This window comes from Dermochelys coriacea, chromosome 11 (assembly GCF_009764565.3).
Source record: "Dermochelys coriacea isolate rDerCor1 chromosome 11, rDerCor1.pri.v4, whole genome shotgun sequence".
In the NCBI taxonomy this organism is placed as follows: Eukaryota; Metazoa; Chordata; order Testudines; family Dermochelyidae; genus Dermochelys; species Dermochelys coriacea.
The window spans coordinates 8,590,157-8,603,387 of NC_050078.2; the positions used below are offsets into that span (position 1 = coordinate 8,590,157).

The window sequence follows — 13,231 nt, forward strand, 5'->3', positions numbered from 1 at the left end:
CCCCACCCTCCCCCACCTATCCCAGCACCACCCCTCCCCTTGCCATCCCCACCCTCCCCCACCTATCCCAGCACCACCCCTCCCCCTGCCATCCCCACCCTCCCCCACCTATCCCAGCACCACCCCTCCCCCTGCCATCCCCACCCTCCCCCACCTATCCCAGCACCACCCCTCCCCTTCCCCCACCCGTACCAACTCCGCCCCTCCCGGCCTCGCCTCCTTCTCGTCTCTTTCCGCGGTTCTCCCGAGCCCGCGCCAGGCCCCGCCCCTTCCAGCAGCTGCACCACGATTGACCGGAGCGCTGCACGTGACCCGGAAGCGGGCCCGCCTCCACGCCCCGGGCGGTTTTTGCGGCGTGACCGTGACGGGAGGGGGCTGCGCGCGGCCGGAAGTGCCCCGCGGCGGGACCCCAATGCACGGGAGCTCCGCTGGGAGGGGAGGCGCCCCGAGCCGCGGCGGAAGGAGCCGGGTGTCAGCCCCAGGTAAGGGGGCGGATCAGGACTCTCCCCCCGCCCGTGGGACCGAGCCGGGGCTTCCCTGGGGTCCGGGGACCCTGTCACTCCCGAGGGGCTGGGACCCAGCGGCTGCTCCCCGCGAGGGATGGGGGGGGGACCCCCCCTTGCCGGGTCTGGCCCAGGCCCCTCCTCTCCAGCGGGGGGGGGGGGTCTCTTGGTGCAGCTCCCTCTCATACCGAGCTTCTGAGCCCGCCACCGCCTCTCATTGGCTGCCCGCAGGAGGGGGTCGCCCCTCGCCCTCCGGGGAGGCAGGCTCTCCCTGCCGGCAGGGCTGCCCCAGCCGTGCTCCGGGGCCCGGGCCCATGGCGGACCCCCCTCAGCATAGGGGGAATCCCTGACAGGAGGGAGCATTGCGGCAGCCTGGTGTGTGGGAGTCCGGTGCTGCGCCCCGCCCCGCCCCGCCCCGCCCGGTGGAGTTGCGGGGCGGGGCTGGCTGTAAGTAGGGGGGTGCCTCAGGAGATTCAGAGCGTCACAGAGTCCAGCGCCAGAAGGGACCATCGTGGTCCTCTCTCTCCCGTATAACACCGGCCACCTTTGGAGAAGTCATTGGCTGGAAATCCCTCCCCTGGCAGGTGTGTTTGGGGGTGTCCCTGTTCTTCGGAATGACCTTTGGGCATGTATAGGAGGCTGCCCCCCCCCCTCCCCTCCCTCGGTTTAATTCAGAGAACTTGTATCCCTGGGGCCTGTATGCAATTCAGAACTTGGGGCGAGGTTGTCTTGCTGCCATGCGTGTGTGAATGCTACACTTGCTTTAATAAGTGATGCTGCTTCTTTTGAGTCCCCTGGGAATTGTGGATTGTGTTTTAGGCTGCCACTCCCATGTGTGCAGAGACCTTTATTTTTTCCAAACTACTGTGGGTAGGCAAGAGAAGACACCTCGGAAAACTGGGCAGATGATGTGGGAGTTTGAGATGGTATCGTCCTTACCTGAGTTGGACATCGCCTGAAGGACCTTATCTTACATGGCTGGGTTCTCTTTACCTGTTGCAGATCTGTAAAGATGCTTTCTTTCTCCCTGAAACCTTACTGGTATAGGTTTCAGAGTAGCAGCCGTGTTAGTCTGTATTCGCAAAAAGAAAAGGAGTACTTGTGGCACCTTAGAGACTAACAAATTTATTAGAGCATAAGCTTTCGTGAGCTACAGAAGTGAGCTGTAGCTCACGAAAGCTTATGCTCTAATAAATTTGTTAGTCTCTAAGGTGCCACAAGTACTCCTTTTCTTCTTACTGGTATAGATGTTGAAAGAGGAAAAGGCAGTGCCCAAATGTAGTGTTACTTTAGAAGGGGAGGGTGAGATGTGGGGCAAACTAACTAGCCAAATTACGCAATTTAAGGGGGAGTTTAGGCTAGATTTTACCATTTTACCAACGGGTGGGACCTGAGGTCCTGTGAGGCTACTTGCAAGAATTAAAACAGGTAGAGTCAAGCCCTGCTTCATAGTCACCGACTCTGTGGGTGCTCTGGGGCTGGAGCACCCACGGGGGAAAAATGGTGGTTCCTGAACACTCCCCCCCCTCCATCCCCCGCATCCACCAGCAGGCCCTGCGGATCATGCACTTCCCCGCACCTCCTACCTGCTGCAATTCACTGGGGGAGTAGTGAGGATGCAGCACACTCTGAGGAGCGGACAGAACTGGGCGGGAAGAGGCGGGGCGGGGTGGATTGGGGGCAGTAAAAGGTGGGGTGGGACGGGGCCTTGGGGGAAGGCGTGGGGTGGGGCAGGGTCTTGGGCAGAGCCAGGGGTCAAGCACCCCCTGGAACTTTGGAAAGTTGGCATCTGTGCCCTGCTTCCTTTTTTGGTCATGTATGTTTGGGTGGTGGAAGGGAGACATACAGATTGAACAAGTGTTTATGACCATCCCTGCTTTTTCTAATTTAAAGCCCAGATTTTAGATCCTTACTGCAAATATGCACAATTGTAGCATGGGGGGTGTGTGTTTAATAAAAACCTTTGAAATATTTAATATTTTCTGCTTCTTAAGCATCTGCTACTGTGAGAAAGACCTGATTTTTTTTTTCCCCCCCTTCACCAGAAGATTGGGCAGTTGTGTGACTAGTATTCTGAAATTTTGGAGATTGACTGTATTCAGAATGCATAGTGTCTCATGTTCTCTTAAATGCTCAACATATCAGTAGTTAAAGCTGTAGGAGGGACTAAGAGGTGCAGACTGGATTGTAATTGTAGATATTTCTGTAGATGGATTGGCTGCCCTGCTTTGCTGATAAATGAGGCCATGTCTACATTACCCGCTAAATGGGCATTGCTGCGATCAATGTAGTGGTGTCGATTTAGTGGGTCTGGTGAAGACAAGCTAAGTCAATGGGAGAGCGCTCTCCTGTAGATGTCTGTACTCCACTTCCCTGAGAGGCAGAAGCTATGTTGATGGGAGACTGTCTCCCATCAGCATAGGTCAATTTACAGTGGTGTCTATACTGCGCTAAATTACATGGACTTCAGTTATGTAATTTATGTAAGTGAACTAGGTGGGGTGGATTTGATTTAAATCCAATTGATTTAAATCACTCATCAGGAACACTCGATTTAATCATGGATTTCTACATAAAAGTGCTTTCTTGTTGGTTGTTATAACCTTAATACATATTCTTTACAACTCAGAGATAGATGTAGCTTTCATTTTTAGAAGGTACACACTATACATTTTTAAAGTAATTTCTTTTGAAAACTTTTCAGATTAGTTTTACAGCTATGTCAGAAAATGAATGATTGTTTGGTAATTGAAGCAGTTATTTATGAAGTCATTGGGAGGTGAACTATCAACAATTCAATAGGTTAATCATTAATATTTTGAGGATTTTCTTGCCATGCTGTATTAGGAGGAGAACATCACCAGACAGACATTTAAATTGTTTTATTTCACTAAAACAACAACATTATGTATTCTGGATTTTTTTTCTTCAACAGCAAACATAATATTATAACAAAACAAGCATATGAATTTTTGAATTTAGTTAAACATACACGTTTTTTAAAATCACGTTTGTTGTTGTTGTTTTTAACTAAAATAGTTAAATGAAATAGATATTTTAAAAAATATTTTATATTATTTTAAAAAAAAAATTATATTTTAAAAAAATACTCTGTCAGCCTGGTCAACATGAGAAACTTAAAATATTGGATTCTGCAGCTAACTCGGTCATCTTCACCTTCATTTTCCTGTTCATAATCTGGAAAAGATAAACAAGCTTTCCTACTTTTTCAGGTCCCAAACGATTTCTCAATTTGGAATGAATTAATCCAAAGGAAGACAATATTTTTTCTACACCGGCAGAAGAAGCTATTGCTGTTAAAAGTGAGATTATCACTTCAGCAGTCTCTGAATCCGAGTGCTTAAGTGACTTCCACCAGTTCACTGGTGTGACTTTCTTTAAAACATCAGTAAACAGAACCATTCAAGAAATATATATTATTCCCAAACTGGGTCTCTCTTACGGCCTGCTGCCATTATAGATTTTCCCTTCTAATAAGAGAATGGTATTGTTAGATCTCAAATCAATGAAGGCTACGCTCAGAAAGACCTCAAGACTTCTGCAATATGCTGCTCAAACAGTTTCACTTTTGTTTCTACTTCCTGTCCCTACCTTCGTATATTTATCTCCTTGTCCAGTTCTATTCCGCCCCCAACAATCTTCTATTCATTGAACTTTTTGAAACTTTGCATTTTTAAAGAGAGGTAAGGGATTGACTCCGTGTACACAAATTTGCAGAGGGACAATAGGGTTGAGGTCTGTTATTTCTCACCTCTATATATTTATTTCTTTATTTAAAAACATTTTTGCTATTAACAAGCATGTTATCACTGGAGACACAAATCCACAGTTTGAGAATTGCAGAACTAAGCATCTCTGATGCTTTTAGACTGAGCACTGAGTCCCATTGGGTAGATAGAAATATAAACCTAAATAATCTATACAGAAGCCCCTGGAACCTCATAAGATTGGGTCCCTAATCCATGAGCTATTGGAACTAGTTTACAAAACTTTTCTTAAGCATTACGTGAATATATTGTCTCGTACTATAGAATTAGAATTTACAATCCCTATTCCATGATGAGATATCTTTGAGCTATAAAGATTAATTAAATCTTATTTAAAACTATCTTTAGAATGCTTTTTTCCTCAAAAAGCATTTTTATCAAAAAAATCCAATTTAAAAAAATCATTGATTTTGTTTATCCACCCTGGAACTAGCATAACCTAGATCGATTTACAGTGTTACTGTGGACCATCCCTGAATAATGGTGTTAGAAGACTGAAGTCCAACAATTCCAAATCTGTTTTATTTATTGTCTTCTATATGGTATTAGCATATTTACTTTCCACTTTATTCATTTGTGTTGGATTGGTCAAGGACAGCGTTGATGTAAACAAAATTTGTAATCCTGAATCATGATCATCTATCACAGTCATAAAGGGAGTTGTCAGCACAAACAAGGCATTTATAACATAAATTCCTGTAAAGACAGTTGCTTGCCTCCTCTTCTTGTTTTAGATATTTAATGAGAGTTGACTGAATATTTACTTTTACCTGAATTACAAATAATACCTTGGATTATTTAAACTAATTAAATCTAATTTACCCTTTTATTATTAGTTTTAATATTGTAAACATTTCTCCTCTTATACAATGTAAATAGGTCAGTTTCACACTTTTCCCTCTAAGTATTATCTTATCAACTTCAATTTCAGTTTCTCATACAATAGCATGTTTGTCATGCATACAGCAGGGGATTTTTTAAAATATATTTTATGGGAATAAAAATTTTGCATTTCTACTAGTCTTGGTTTTTGTAAAAGATTATTTTTACAAAACCCCAGTTTGGAGCATAATTTGACCTGACAGTACCCTTTTTTGAGTATTTCATTTGCTAATTGATATGTCAGATTTTTAACATCAGTTCAGGTGTACTGAGTGTCTGCATAAAAGAACAGTCAGCTACAGGCACTTCAGTTCCAGGCAAGGCAGTAATGAACTAGTATATCTCAAGAGATGACTACTTATATGTACATAAGTGGCATTTCATGGCTGAAATATTGAATCTGCCATCTACATTGTACTTTAGCTTTGAAAAGACACTGGTCTTTCAAATGAAAGCAATATGCTGCAATCATTTTGTTTGGGAGTCTGTGGGCTTGTTGCTTTGTGAAATGCTGCATAAAAATCGTCCCTTCCTTGTGAGACTTACACTCTAGTCAGGCAGTGCAGAGGAGATGCTATGCAAACAGGACACTGAGTGGCCTAATAATTGAAAAAGACTGCGAATAGAATTCTAATCCTGGTTCTAATATCCTCTGTGGCATTTGCTGAACCACATGATATTTCACTACCATTGAATGGGAATAACATCTATTTCATATGGGTGTTGTGAGTTAAATTAGAGAAGGGTTGTGAACATTTTTGAGCACTAAATGCTAAATAGTAGAGTTTTGTTGTTGTGCCTCAAACTTGACCAGTAAGAACAGCCTCCAGGAGTGAGAGCGTAGTTCAGGTTTGACAACCATTCAGATGCTGGCACATATGAATCTGTGAACAAGGGTGCCAGTTGAGATGGCTTTTGAATGGGAACACTTGTCCACAGGTAAGTGTGCTAAAACCAGTCCACCTCATCTCTGAATTAAAGGAAATTCAGGGTGATAGTTCAAAACATAATATAATAGAGTCAAAGCATTTCAGACAGTTCTTGTGCTGGCTCTACTGAATTTTGGACCAAGTGTTGCAGAATTTTGGACCAAGTGTTGTTAGTAATCTCCTAAATATTAGGGTTTCAATAAAGACTTTTTTTGGATCCTTAAATGTAACAGCATTACTGAGTTACTCAGATTTCTCTGGTGGTTCTCAGATTTTGTTTTGACTTACTGTTGTTGTTGACAACTGTTGTTGTGTTTTACATGCGAAGGGCAGAGCTAGACTTGTACTAACAAAGGCCAGATAGAGGTGCTTTTGAAACAAATAAATGATTGCCTAATAACTAACTTTCATTAAACCAGTTTGTGTGTCAACTTGTGATCCTCCTCAAATATCTGTTCTTATATGCCTTTAGATTTGACAAGGTTAAAGAAATGGAATACAGGGAGGATGGAGTGGCAGTGAATGAAATGCTTGTAAACAGCAGTAAATTGAAAACTTCTTATGCTAAACACAGGAAAGTTCCTCCCTATCTAAGGGAAATGTCTATGCTAGGGAATATTACCAAAACAAACCCAAAAAATCCCCTCTAGTGTGTGGTTGAGAACATTGTATCTGAACCATGATCCATAAAAACTAGTAACTCAAAGATCAAAACTATAGAAGTACAGTACATAAGTGACAGAAATAATTCTGGTATTAAATGAGTGCTGAGTGGTTTTTATTTGGATTTAAATGTCAAGAGCACATGGATACACAACCTTTATGTGCTTCTGATATTGATTAAAAATACAACTGATTTCCAAACATAACTAGGGTTTAGCAGCTATCCAGTATAACCACACCAAGTTAATCTTAATCTTGCTTTAAACTCCACGCTCGTGTGTGTTGCAGTAAACCAGGGTTTTATATTGTATAATGGAGGTCACAGCCCCAATACCGTTTTCAGGATTCAGGTTAGTGGGTTATGGAATATTTTGGCGGTTGTGGGGGCAACAAAAAGTGCATTGATTATTTATTACAGATTTTAGGTCCCAGGTTGGGCTTTCAGTAACCTTCTAAAATGAACATATGTACAGTACACATCGTATCAGTCTCCACTGGTGAAATTACTACATGGTTGACCCTCAAGTGGTGTTAAGTTGAAAAACATGGGGCTAAATGCCTCTCTGATGTAAATCGGGGTAGGCCTGTCAGTCTGAAAACAGATTATTCATCAAAATACAGTGTAATGCAGTGTACTTCTGTGACTTTAAACACTCACTTCCCGTGATCTGAAGAAGGAGCTTCCTCCCCAAGATTTTAAGGAAGGATAGAGATAAAGCAGGAATTGGTTTCAGTGCTCCCCAAAGATGAGGATTTGGTTTGTTTTTTTTATTTTATTTATCTGCTGCTATTTCAGACCAAATTGAAAGGTGGGATTAACTTTCATGGATGGGATTAGAAAATATAAGCAGGTGGAATCTGCCACCCTAAGGGAAAACTCTGTAAAGTGCAGGCTGCAGTGGCATTACATGGGATGTCAGTGTACAATGTGGTCTGACGTGACCATTTGTGCTAACAAGAAATCAAGATTTCAATAATGTCACTTCATTGTGATGATGAACATAGGTAAGATCCTTTCTGGTTATCTCTTCACAGATTTTTTTATAACAAAACCCTTTGGAAATATGTCCATCCTCCCATCTCTTTTAAAACTGGCTTCCTATGAGTATTTCCGCTACAGCAAGAGACCCTTCCCCACTGTCCTATTTTGCTGCTGCTAAACTTTTCGCTTACTGCAAGAGCCGACTCTAGGTTAATGAGAATTCCTCACTTATTCAGTTACTCCTGACAACAGGACTTTTTGGTAGTTAGTTGACTCTGCCAACAGCTTCGCTGCTCCTGTTTATTACATAGTAAAATGCTTTTGCTGAATATGTATCGTTATGGGATTACCAGAAATGTCTTCCAAAAGCATAATATTGGTGGGGTGTTGCTTTGTTTTCCTCTTCCACTCTAAGGCACTGCGCTCCATCTGATTTCTCCTGTTTGTTTCAGATTGCCTTTTTGATTAGATTTTAATTAGATTTTCTAACAAAATATACAACTTTCAAGCTTGTATGGATGGGGGAAAACTTTAGGGGACTAAGTAGCATGGAGACTATCAGCTAGAAGGCTTGTGCTTATGGGAGCACAATTTAGGCCTAATGCTGCTCACTTTACTTGCATGAATAGTCCCATTGATCACCTTTGGACAATCATGTGAGTAAAGTGAGCAGAGTTTTGCCCTTCATCTCTGTGCCCTTCTCATAGCATCTTGGGAACCTTTCCTCTTATGCTTTTCAGGTACAGATCAAATGCTTAATCAACTCTGAAATCTAGTAGAAAAAATACTAGTCATAAAAAGCTGCTTCAGTTGGTTGTCCCACATTTTGACCTTGGCTACATGAGAAATTTAGTGTAAGGAAATCACAGTGGTATGTGCCCTTAGAATTTTGCTTGGAAGGATAGAGAAATTATGAAGTAACTTCTACTAAGATATTATTGTCATGCTGTGGTTGATTTTAATGTAAGATCTCTACTTGAGGTATCTAGTCTTCCTTGATGTTTAATATTGTATCTCATTGGATACTGTCACAAAGCCATTGTACTGTGCGGGTAGAAATATATGTATTGAGTTACAATCTGTGAAACTTTGTAGGAACATCAGTTCCAAACTTTTTTACCTCCAAAGTGCCATCTATGTTCTAAGTGTCTCTATTAGAATAATGTTGGTCATGATGCATTAGTTTGGAGTTTTTAATATTATAACCATGCATGTTACTTTTTTGAAATCTAACACTGGTGTAAAATATTGCTCTGTGTAGAAACGTAGATAAAAGCTTTGAAGACTACCTTTAGCTATTTTTTGAATGAACCCCTCCCTCCCACTTTCCATGCACCCCAAGTACACCAACAACCCACTTCCAAAAATGCATTTAATACAAATAAGGTATGTATGAATTTATTCATTTTTAGTGCCAAAACATTAATCCAGTGATCTTTAATTTTGTTAAAAATTGATTTTTTTTTCCCCCATAGGATGCCTTAATAAAAATAGGTTTCAGAGTAGCAGCCATGTTGGTCTGTATTCGCAAGAAGAAAAGGAGTACTTGTGGCACCTTAGAGGCTAACAAATTTATTTGAGCATAAGCTTTCGTGAGCTACAGCTCACTTTCGATGAAGTGAGCTGTAGCTCACGAAAACTTATGCTCAAACAAATTTGTTAGCCTCTAAGGTGCCACAAGTACTCCTTTTCTTCTTAATAAAAATGTGTCAAAGCCTTTAAGGTTTAAAACAGCAGCATTTCCAAAAGAGTGCATACCCCCAAATATGTATTTAACTAATGCAATGCAATGTAATGAGTGCTGACCTAAATACATGATGTGCATTTACTGTGAAACTGAAATGACCCCAAATAAATCACTCTTGGTTTTATTTAGCAGCAGGAAACTGTTATCCAGTGATGATCTTATATTTCACTGATACTATCTCTTAAGTAATCTTGATACTTTTGTAGCAATATTCAAACTAGAAATCTTAATACTTTACTTCCCATAAAATAAATAGGAGTCGATTAAGTTGAGCAACTTCCAAGGTAGAAAAATGAGATTTCAAATGCATTTGTTCAATTTAGCTTTAAATAATTTACTAAATTTACAAACTTGATTATCTGAAAAAGATATATATCAAGTGACAGATGTAATAGGCAAAAACCCTAGCTCCCAACATCTGCATTTTAAAAAGTGGAAACATTCACTTTTCCATGATCATGTTCTCCTGGAAAGTAATAGGGAAGCAATAGCTTGGAAATACACAGCATGAATAGATATTGCCACTGGATGGTGGGACTAAAAAATGAAAGTTCCATGCAATAGGTAGGTCTGAGTAGGTGTTTAACAGTGTTCCTGAACCGTTTAAAAGCAGTTTCCACTGTTCCATTTAATATACTCCTGAACGGAGAACTTAAAAAAACATTGGAGCCAAATAAAGTGACAGATTGAACATAGATATTGGTTAATATTGAACATTAATGTTTCCGTTTTTTTAGTTTAGAACACTTACATGAAAGTGTTGCCTTTGCATTGGTTGGAAGAAAAATAAATCCAAGTTTGTCTGCAGAGTAAGATGATAGCCAGCATTTGATACTGCACTGAGTTTCTGCTTGACGCAGTGGAGCAGGAGGTAGGCCCTTCAGGGAGCTTGGTCCCACTGTGATTCTTAGGGCAGACTTATGGGTGTAAGCTATGTCAGCTGGTAGTGGTCCCCAGGGGACTGTGCCAGTTGAGGATACCCAGACAGTAGTGTGCTCCTGCCACTCCAAAATGTCCCTTGTACTGAACCCAGGTCTGAGGGGGTGGGGCGGAGGGTGATGTAGAAACCTGGTGTGCTGGCACTGTCGGCAGAATTCTCCACTATGCCAGAGAAATTCTTAGCAGTCTACATATAGCTGCTTTCTGGCCCCTTTTTACTTCTAGAATGAACCAGAGAATCTTGCCCCATAATACCAGTGCTACTTGTGGTTCAAGCCCTGTAAAATAATCACCAACAATTCTTGCATCACCTCTTATCTCCATTTCACAGATTGGGGGACTGAGGTAGACGTGGTCTCAAGTCCCACAGTCGGTAGTAAAATGAGTCAATCATGTTCAAGTCATATAATATTGATAAATATCATGAAACTGAGAGAGAAGTTATGTGAATGAACCTAATACCTCTAGAATAAGTCCAATAACAAAACTATCATTAGAATCATAGAATTTTAAGATTGGAAGGGACCTCAAAAGGTCATCTAGTCCAGTCCCTTGCACTCATGACAGGACTAAGTATTATCTAGACCATTCCTGAGAAGTGTTTGTCTAACCTGCTGTTAAAAATGTCCACTGATAGAGATTCCACAACCTCCCTGAGCAATTTATTCCAGTGCATATCCACCCTGACAGGAAGTTTTTTCTTAATGTCCAACCTAAACCACCCTTGCTGCAATTTAAGCCCCCTGCTTCTTGTCCTATCCTCAGAGGTTAAGGAGAATAATTTTTCTCCTTCCTCCTTGTAACAACCTTTTATGTACTTGAAAACTGTTATCGTGTCCCCTCGGTCTTCTCTTCTCCAGACTGACTAACCCATGTTTTTCAGTCTTCCCTCATAGGTCATGTTTTCTCGATCTTGATTAATTATTCTTGCTCTTCTCTAGACTTTCTGCAGTTTGTTCACATCTTTCCTGAAATGTGGCTCCCAGAACTGAACACAATACTCCAGTTGAGTCCGAATCAGCACGGAGTAGAGTGGAAAAATTACTTCCTGTGTCTTGCTTACAACACTCCTGCTAATATATCCCAGAATGATGTTTTGTTTTTTTTTGTTTTTTTACAGCGTTACACTGTTGCCTTTTATTTAGCTTGTGATAAGCTATGACCCCCAGATCCCTTCCTACAGCACTCCTTCCTAGGCAGTCATTTCCCGTTTTGTATTGTGCAATTAATTGTTCATTCCTAAGTGGAGTACTTTGCATTTGTCCTTATTGAATTTCATCCTGGTTTTTTTTTTTAAGACCACTTCTCCAGTTTGTCCAGATCACTTTGAATTTTATCCTATCCTCCAATCACAACTTGATATTGTCTGCAAACTTTATAAGTGTACTCTCTATCCTATTATCTAAATAATTGAGAAAGATGTTGAACAGAACTGGACCCAGAACTGATCCCTCAAGACCCCACTCGATATGCCCTTCCAACTTGACTGTGAACCATTGAAAACTATTTTCTGGGAATGGTTTTCCAACCAGATGTACATCCACCTTATAGTACCTCCATCTAGGTTGTATTACCCTAGTTTGTTTATGAGAGGGTTATGCGTGACAGTAACAAAAGTCTTACTAAAGTCAAGATATACCACATCTATTGCTTCCCCACCCCTTATCCACAAGGCTTGTTACCTTGTCAAAGAGAGCTATTAAGTTGGTTTGATGTGATTTGTTCTTGACAAATTCATGCTGACTGTTACTTATCACTTTATCTTTTAAGTGTTTGCAAATTGCGTAATTATTTGCTCTATTATCTTCCCTGGTATTGAAGTTAAGCCGACTGGTCTGTAGTTTCTCAGGTTGTCCTTATTTCCCTTTTTATAGATGGGCATTGTATTTTTCCCTTTCCCAGGCCTCTGGAATCTCTCCCACCGTACATGACTTTTCGAAGATAATCACTAATGGCTCAGATATCTCCTCAGTCAGCTCCCTGAGTATTCTAGGATGTTTCATCAGGCCCTGGTGACTTGAAGACATCTAACTTGTCTAAGAACATAAAAATGGCAATACTGGATCAGACTGATTGTCATTGTAGCTCAGTATCATGACTTCCAGCAGTGGCTGGTGCCAAATGCTTCGGAGGAAATGAACAGAACAGGGCAATTATGGAGTGATCCATCCCCTGTCCAGTTGCAACATCTGGCAGTTGAAGGTTTAGGGGTTCCCAGAGCGTGGGGTTGTCCCTAACTATCTTGGCTAATAGCTGTTGAACTTCTCTAAATAGCCATTCGCTAAAATAAGATTTAAACAAATTGGGTTCAATACCAGACACGCGCTGTTGTTTTAACATGCGAGGCATCAAGACCCTCATGGAAGAAGGAAATGGCATATAGTAATTTTAGTAGCTTTCACTATAAGTGTATATGTTGAATAATCACAGTACAACATGTTAAACCAGAAATGTTACACTTCAAAAACTAAGGTGTCTCTCATTTCTATTTAAGTGATAAGAGCAACTATTCTGGGTCAGACCAAAGGTTCATCTAGCCCAGTATCCTGTCTTCTGACAGTGGCCAATACCAGGTGCCCCAGAGGGAATGGACAGAACAGGTAATCATCAAGTGATGATAAGGCTGCTAATCACCAATTCTTGACTTAGTAAACAGAGCTGTCATTAATTTACGAGACAGTGATAAATTAACTGTACTTGGAAGAGTAATTGCAGAATATCAGTCATTAAATTTTGTTTTGTAACTTCTGTGTGGGTGGGGAAAAATCTAACTGAATTTAGAGTAACCTGGTAAATTG

At 41.1% G+C, this 13,231-nt stretch overlaps 1 protein-coding gene across 5 annotated transcripts in view; it reads left to right on the plus strand.

The window, feature by feature from the left end:
* Positions 1-308: 308 nt before the first annotated feature.
* RALB (RAS like proto-oncogene B) overlaps positions 309-13,231 on the plus strand; it is a 51,128-nt gene continuing 38,205 nt past the window's right edge. The window contains exons 1-2 of one of the 5 annotated variants that reach the window (XM_038421216.2): positions 324-481; positions 1,042-1,087. The gene's annotated coding sequence lies outside the window, so the exon portion shown is untranslated. Of the gene's footprint in view, positions 483-1,041; positions 1,088-12,927; positions 13,034-13,231 lie in introns of those variants that run through there. The other 4 variants (XM_038421209.2, XM_038421218.2, XM_038421211.2 and 1 more) reach the window with 4 other exon arrangements.